Consider the following 9,353-nt stretch of genomic DNA (forward strand, 5'->3'; position numbering starts at 1 on the left):
ATAGGGTAACGAGCTTAATAGGAAACTCGTTCGAAAAATATTGGTTGCTCTTTAAGCACACTTCAAAGTTCATGATGGTTTCTGTGAGTTGAATGCATGACTGCGCCGCCTTCTAATGCGGTGAGGCCTTGGGTATCAAAGCTCTACTAAGCTTCCCTCGCCTCGATTCAACTTACATTAGCTCGGATTGATTCCAGAGGGGTTTGCTCAAATTGCAACGAATTACCTTTCGAAATATAGAAGCTGGTCTAGAAACAATCTAAGTGGAGCCATCATGCTTTTTGTTTGCTAGATTTTATAGGTTTGATTTGGTCGAGTCAGCCTTGTTTGTGATTGTGTAGAATTCCCTTGCAATTAAGAATGTCGAACTGGTATGATAGAAGCCAATACAATGAGTATCGACCTGAATTTGAATATGGACATCATCCTTTTTATGACCATGTTGGGAATAGTGGTTGGGAACGCCATCCTTTGGAAGGATATGGGTCATACCCTGGTGAGCCCAATTACTATCCACACACGCATCAGTCTTACGAGCAAGAAGATTATAGTACGAGTTCTTCGTCTCTAGAGGATACAATCAAACTATTGAAAAGTAGTCCTTTTTATGATCCCTCTGTTCCTATTCCTCCTTTAGAAGAGTCCCTCAGGAAGTTGGCTGAGTCGACGCGTAAGTTAGCTGAGATGAATAGTATAATTATAGACGAAAGAACTACAATAATGAGTGAACCTTCTTTAGAAGACCACCTCAAGCGGATAGCTGAGACGAACAAAAGAATTGCTCGAAATTACTTAAATTGCCAATATAGTGTATCCAATAATACCCTTGAGAATGAAGATAGTTATTCACATAATCAAGATGACGAGGTTAGAATTGGTAACACTACTTGTTTTGATGAGGTTTGACATTTTTCATGTTATTATAATGAGGACTGTGATGAGGATAGTATTGATGAAGAATCTGAAATATGTAGGCATAGTGATCAGGAGTCTAGTAATCCAATTGAGTTGTATAGTGATTATATTATTTCTAACTCAAATCCAAATAATTTTTATGATTATTCACCTATTCAAAAGGACGAGGATTTGATTAGGGATACTACCGTTTTGGACGATGTAGATTTTCCTTTTGATTACGAAGCTGATAGTGGTTTAGAGGAACGGGTTCATTTCGAAAATACTGTTTTAGAGTCTAGCGACTTAGAAACAATAGTCTTGGAAGAAGATGATAGACCCGTAGAGATGAGTAATGATGCACTACCTGATAATAACTTAGAAGAATCTCTTGAATATTTTAAGGACTCTGAAGATACGGAAATTCAAGAAATAATTAGAGGTCTATCTAGAGACACTGAAAACTCTAAGTTTGGGGGTGATTATCACTTCCCTAGTGCCTTACCTTTAACTCTCATAAAGTCCCCACACTTAGGACTTGATATCTCAGCCTCGACCATTTTACAAGATTATCTTCATACACGTTTTCCCGAACCTAATGATGTCCAAGTAGAAGTTCAGTCGTTAGAAACCCATCCTCTGGTTGATGTGGTTTGCCCAGGCTATGATACCCAGATTGACTTTGTTTTCCCACCAAATAGTTTTCTTCCAAATGTGGGAACGTTTATATTTTAAATGTGTCGAATATTAAGTTGTGAAACTAAACCTAAATGCTTTAGGAAATTAGAATCGACACATTTGCTTAAGAGTGACCACTACTCTCATTGTGGTCAAATTTGTAAGTCAAATCATATTGACTTAGAGGATCCTCAGTTATTTAGGTTATTATTGTGCACTTCTAAGATCATATTTGAGTTTTGCCAGACTCTGGGACCTAATGATTCGGATCCCACCTATGAAGAAACGCAACCAATGAAAATATTTTACTTAGACCCTTTCTTAGAACCTGAACCACAATTAGATATAAATATCTTAATCGGAAAACTAGGTAAGGGCATGCTATTCTTGTCCATTTTCTTGGTTCACTGCAGTTTCCTATGGTCAGCTCTATTTGGTTTTGAAGACCCACAGTTATTTCGACTGTTACTTTATGGTTCGAGTTGACCAATCCTTTTCTAAGTCTGGATGAATACTTTAAACTTAGCACTTCTTGGGAGGTAACCCAATCTCATGCAACACGGTAATATCTTTCCTTAACTCTTTCGCTTCAAATGGTAACAGTTTCTCCTTGTTCATGCTTTTAGTTTCATCTTTAGAACATTGAGGACAATGTTAGATTTAAGTTTGGGGTATGGGAGAAACTTTTTAGTTGCAATTATTAAACTCCAGAGCCTAGAAATTTATGCCTATTAAGGTTTGCACTAACCAATCTAAGTGGATGGGAACATCTTGGTTATAGGAGTTGAGGAACCAATCTGATTAGATGGAAACATCGAAAGAGTCTATTCATAAAAGCACAGAGCTCAGGTGTTAGAAATAACATGATAGTTGCACCATATCTCGTTGAGTCCTTTTCATTTATGTTTTATTTTTTCATTTTAAACTATGTTTCTCTAAGTGATTAGGTGGGGCACACGATTCAAGTTGTTACCACTGCTAGGGTGAATTAGAGTGACTGAGTTACTAAAAAAAAAAAGACCGGACCAGTTAGACCAATCGGAATAAGTATTAACACTTGGATAACAATATGCGTGTGTTCTCCCTGTTTCCGTCGCCTAAGCAAGCGTGGAATGCAGGACCCGTGGGAACTATCGTGTAATCTGATGACAAGAAGCATGCGCTTGGATCAGAAAGATCTATTCATGCCGTTAGGTTAAAAAAAATGGTTATTGTTCTGTGTAGTCAATTGCTGGTTCCCTTGTATTTGCCAGTTTGTTGATCTAGATTTAAGTTATTGACCACTGGTTGCCTTGTATATGCCAGTTGTATTGATATTAGTCAGACCGGTATCTCAGTCCATTAGGATAGGTTCAGTATGGCAGTGGCCTTCAGACAGATATGTGAAACATCGATCATTTGGTTAACATCAAAACCATCTACATTTTTCTATTTCCATATCCTTTTTCTATCCATATGATTAGTTTGACTCTGAATATGATGTCCATAGTGCAACTATCTGAGTAGAGATCTGTCACTTTATATGAATTTTAGTATGCTTGAGTGTAAACTCGTGTACAACAATTGGAATTTCGCATCAGGGTACTTCCTCTTGTAGTCAGTGATTGTAAGCCAACCAAGGAGATTCTTTAGTGCCTTCCAAGGTTCGTTGTAGATATCTAGGGTCTGGAGTAAAGGTTTTGTAGGTACACCTCTGGTAAACCCTCCCGAGATTAACTCGGTCACAAGGGACACCTAGTGAGTTGGGATTTTATTTTTGCTCGAGGACTAGCAAATAATAAGTTTGGGGGTATTTGATAGACGCATTTATGTGTCTATTTTGTTCTCAATATTCTGTATTGTTAGACTCGATTAAGTATATATTGTGTTATTTTGTGTTTTTGTAGATGTTTTTAGAGAAATAACCCTTTGCGGTGAAATGAGCTCGAAAAGTAGTGTTTTACACCCCAGGATAATGTACCGGAGGCACCTCAAAAATGTACCGGAAGTGTCCCAGAAATGTACCGGAGGAACCCAGAAAAATTACTATTTCCACCCCCAAAATTACTATTTCCACCCTAATTGCTAAAGGGACACCCGTACAGGATTAGGGGGAGGACACTTTTCTTCTCATAATTCAAATTTTGGAGAAAGGCGGGAAATTTCTAAACAGTTCTGGTAGAATTTCGATCGTCAAAATGAAGGGGTTATGGGTCGATTCAATGGCTGAAATTTGGTATAGAGATGTGATATAGGTTAAGGAACATAGTATGGGTGACATGATCGATCAAATTTGGCTGGAATTTGCGATATGATTCACACACCCAAAACAGAGCACGTGTACTGTAACACGAGCAAAATTGAAGTTCTTGTGTGCATGGGGGAGTTCTGTTGGCGTTGGAAGAGTGTTGAGGCGTGAATAAGTCGAATGGGAGCGTGCAGGATCAAAGTTAACGCGTGCATGGGATTAAAAATGGAAATTTTCGTTATTATTGGCAGCCGAGAATATTTGGATTAAATGGAGAATATATGCGATCAATGGTCGGATTTTTGGCTCCAATTCACTATAAATACAAGGAAAAACAGTTTGGGAAGGTGTCGAGAGTCTGGGGGGCTGAGGAGAGCCAGAGAAGAAGAAATTCGAATTTTCCCAAACTCGGTTTCTGTTGCTGCTGCTGCTGATGAACATGAAGAACACGAAGAACGGACCTGCAACAGCAGTCGTTTTTCTACAGTGATAACGACTCACACATGTGAGTCGTACATCAGGCAGTCTTATTTTCCACAGCGTTTGCGACACAACCGCATCAGTCTTATTTTGTCACTGAGGGTCGTAGGTCTCTGGTTTTATTGTATTTCTCATATTCTCATCATTTGTAAACCATTTTTGAGCCATAATAAATTATTTTGAGAGCATTTTTACTATGATGAGCTAAATCCCTCGTAACCAAGGCAATGAAGGAAGCTATTCACGCAACATAAATGGGTAACTATTTCATTTAATTATATAATTCACTTAATCGCTGCTTTTGCAGAGTTTTAAATTATTTGAATGATTGTCTTAATTATTTGTTATTCAGTTTGATAGGTTATGCTTGGTTTAATCTCTTGATAATCTATGCTTAAGGTTTACAAATAGTGTTTGAGAATCTGTATGATTGATAGTGAATTAAAGATAAAAGAGGACTTAAGAATTGAATAGAGTTTTGAAATATTTATCATTCAATTTTGCATAATAGTGGAATCTAGTGTCTTGGTTACCTCTCGCACCCATTGTCAATAATTTTGTATATATTTTTATTAAATCTAAAAATTCCATTTCCTTCACAAGTCTGAAACGAATCCTATTTACTACAATCGACTCTCAAAAACTTTAATCAGTACCAAAGACCAATATCCAAGGATCAATCAATGACAATCAACAACCAAAGGTTGGATTACTCTTATTGATGATCTAACGCACAACCTATATTATCTCAATTATAAAGATTAAACAATTTAATGCGGAAATAGAAATAACACAGACACCAGAATTTTTGTTAACGAGAAAACCGCAAATGCAGAAAAACCCCAGGACCTAGTCCAGATTGAACACACACTGTATTAAACCGCTACAGACACTAGCTTACTCCAAGCTAACTTCGGACTGTACTGTAGTTGAACCCCAATCAGTCTCCCACTGATCCAAGGTACAGTTGTACTCCCTACGCCTATGATCCCAGCAGGATACTGCGCACTTGATTCTCTTAGTTGATCTCACCCACAACTAAGAGTTTCTACGACCCAAAATCTCAGGCTTTGACAATAAAAAAATCTGTCTCCCACAGACAAGTCTATCAAAGGATCAATCTGTCTATACAGATAAACCCTAAAAGTTTTGTTCCGTCTTTTGTTAATAATCAAGGTGAACATGAACCAATTGATAATCCGGTCTTATATTCCCGAAGAACGGCCTAGAGTTACCAATCACCTCATAACAATCTTAATCGTATGGTAGCGAAACAAGATGTTGCGGAATCACAAACAATGAGACGAACATGTTTGTGATTACTTTTTATATCTTTCCTATCGGAGATATCAATCTCAAGCCAATCAATCTGATTATACTCATACGATAGAAGATGCAAGATCAGATCACACAACTACGATAAAAGTAGTATCGTTCTGGCTTCACAATCCCAATGAAGTCTTTAAGTCGTTAACCTGGTTTTAGAAGAAGAAAACCAAAGGTTAAAGGAGAATCGGCTCTAGTACGCAAACTAGTATCACAAATAGGGTGTGGGCATTAGTTTAGCACAATACTAGATGTCTCCTTTATATAGTATTTCAAATCAGGGTTTGCAATCGATGTTAGCTTAGTAACAAAGCATTCAATATTCACCGTTAGATGAAAACCTGATTTAGATTCAAGCTAATATTTCTCAACCGTTAGATCTAAAACTTAGCTTGTTACACACACTTGACAATGCTAGCTTCTAGGTTTGTTAACCGTACCCAAACATATGCACTTGTTGGTTCAACAACATTTAACCAAAAGGTTATCCATATGAGCATTTCATATCAACCACGTTCTTCTTCACCATAACTAGTTCAAATGACTTCAAATGAACTAGTTAGAGAGTTGTTCAATTGCAAGGAAATCTCATGTACTACACAAGACATAATTGAAGCAAAGATGATTTGATTCACTTGAATCGGTTAATGAACTTTATAGCCACGGTTTGCAAACTGCATTCCTTAGTCTTTTTAAGTTTAAGTTCAGAAATCATCTTCAGATATATAACCTTCTCAAGTTCGTCGACTAGGTTCGCGGACTTAAGTTATTGGGCAGAGTTTACAAACTCCAGCAGAAATTCTCGGGTTTGAGAACTTCGCCGATTCACGGACTTAGCTTCACGCAAGTAGTTTGTCAACTCCAGCAGAAATTCTCGGGTTTGAAAACTTCGGCAGTTCGCGGGCTGATTTCGCGGAATTGGCTCACGCCGGTTCTCTTGATCAAAAAAGTTCGCAAACATTGGTTCAAGGAATAGGACTTATAAATAAATGTGTTCCACAACAATGCTTATTCCCACCATGGGTTATGTAATCTAAACTCTCATTTCAATCATTGAAACATTCTTAGAGGACGTTATATAGTTGTTCACCATTTCTCGTCAAAGCAATTTTCAAAGTGATTGAAACATATCATGTCTTTCGTCACTAGGTAAAGATAAACTTGATCCAAGTGAAAAGCTTACCAACACATATTTCGAGATATAGATAGGCGAGGCATACTCGGCACAAAATACCAAATGTGTATAATCCAAGTTTATATATATAACATACGACTTCTTGTCTCAAAGAGTAGGAGATAGAGTAGATAGACTTTTGAGTGACTGATAAGTTCAAGTCTTCACATACCTTTTTGTCGAGAAGTTCAACCGGTTCCTTGAGTAGTTCTTCTACTTGTATGATGAATCGCCATGAAGTCCTTGAGCTCAACTACACTTTCTATCCTAGTCCGAGACTTAGGTATAATAGACTAGAAATCAAGACTTATAGTTTTCATCACTAACATTGACAAACATGCTTGAGATAGAAACGCATGCGAGTTCGACCGAGCAATGCTCTAACAATCTCCCCCTTTGTCAATTTTATTGATAAAACTATCAATACATATGGAATACAAAAAGATAAAGAAACTTTAGTAGCTCCCATTCCACATGTCTAATCTACAACATTCCTCGAAATCTTCGTCACTTCCGAGTACTCCAATGATCCCAAAGGTTGTAAGTTTAGCATCACCGCTGTTAAAGATCCGTAGCTATAACAATGAGAAAGCATCGGTCTCGATCATTGTTATACAGTGTTATAGTATTATTACACAGTGTCAAAGTCCAATTGTATCACAACTTCTACAATAATACTATGGTGATATGTATCACTCCCCCTTAGTCAATACTCCATCTCACATGGAAACCACTCCCTCTTACACAATGATCCGAAAATCATATGTATTTGTAGTGTGAACTACATATTAATTCTCCCCCTTTTTGTCAATAAAATTGGCAAAGGTACAAGAACGGGATCATAATGAAATTTCCGAAAGAGACATTTCATGACTAAAAGAAAAAATACATACCAACTAATTTAGATGCAATCATAAAGCCGAAGCTAAATGCATTCATCAAGGAGTTTAAAGATACAAGATAACTCCTCTAAAATTCCACAGCCGCACACCCCTCAAGATATAACCATTAAGCACAAGTTCAAAAGAACTCTCCCCCATTTGATGTCATTCCCGAAAGAACAACAAGAGCGACCTTAATTTCAAAAGAAAAGAAAGGATTTTTATTGGACACCAAAAACCATGAGAATAATTTTCTATATCCAAAAACTCAATCAAATTAATCACAAGTAAACCCATGATTTATTTAATCGGAATACGCAACCAAATTAAACACAAAAAGTGATCAATTCAATTGATTGTGCTCAACATAAGATAATTAATTACGGAGCTACGACTAAGTTAACCATAAGATAATGATTAGCTTAACCGTTCATATACTCAACACAAGAAAACCTTATGGAGTCACGAAAGTACTCAACTAGATTAATTACAAGAGATCTCATAATTAATCTAATTGTAATACGCAACCAAACTAATTACAAAGGTAATCAATTTAATTGTCATTTGTTTTGCTCGACATAAGAATACTTACAGAGCAATAACTAAATAACCAAACAAGATGATTAATTTAGTTCAATATGCTCGACATAACATATCTCACGGAACAACAACTAAGCTAAGAAATCAACTTGGTTGTATAATGCTCAACATAAGATACATTCCGGAGCCTCACAGTAATACATAAAATATGGATCAGGGATGATCAATACTGCGGAATACACAAGGATTCATTCTAACTTCAATCACTATTTGCATAATGACAATTAATATACATAATCCTTGAAAACAAAATATTTTAACCTATCTTTCATCAAAGATTGACAATATAGGATTAACTTTTGTATTTTTCAAAAGTCTATTCAATTTTTTACCAGTATGTGAATACCGAGCACAAACGACTTTACTTTTGACAAAGTATGGGACAAACATAGTTCACGGACGTAAACACCAATATCCCATAACAAATTGCAATATAAATGTATATGGTGGATTTTCAACAAAGAACAAAACCGTAAAATTATGATACATGTTTCTGACATGGCTTTCAGGCATGTGACGATTCATATTTCACGAAGCCATGATGATTATGCATTTCGGAAGGCCTCCACTAGATGAGTGTTCGATACCTCGCATTTCATCATTCCCTCTATGTAAAATAACATAATTGGGCGGTTCTCCGTAAGATTGAGAGCAATAACGCCTTCAGGGCGTCGGTGACACTCATTGTTCCCTGACTACATGAGATAGACCCCCCTCTACATAGAAGAACGATTGGGCGGTTCTCCGTAAGATTGAGAGAAATAACGCCTTCAGGACGTCGATGACACTCACTATTCCCTGACTATGTAGAGAGATGTGTATAGACCCAGGCGGTTCTCCGTAAGATTGAGAGCAATAACGTCTTCAGGATATCGACAACACTTGTTGATTCACTGACTATACACAAGAGATTAAATTCTACCGTGACATTCACCACTGAATTCCTAGAAGATAATCTATCTTATCTCATTATTCCTATTTCATGATCGAAATGGTAATAGATAAATGTATTACTCCGATTTCATGATCGAATCCACGGCTGATCTCATGAAATGGTAATAGATATTACTCATATTTCATGGTCGAACCCACG

The sequence above is a fragment of the Papaver somniferum genome, chromosome 8, assembly GCF_003573695.1.
Source record: "Papaver somniferum cultivar HN1 chromosome 8, ASM357369v1, whole genome shotgun sequence".
Lineage (NCBI taxonomy): Eukaryota > Viridiplantae > Streptophyta > Magnoliopsida > Ranunculales > Papaveraceae > Papaver > Papaver somniferum.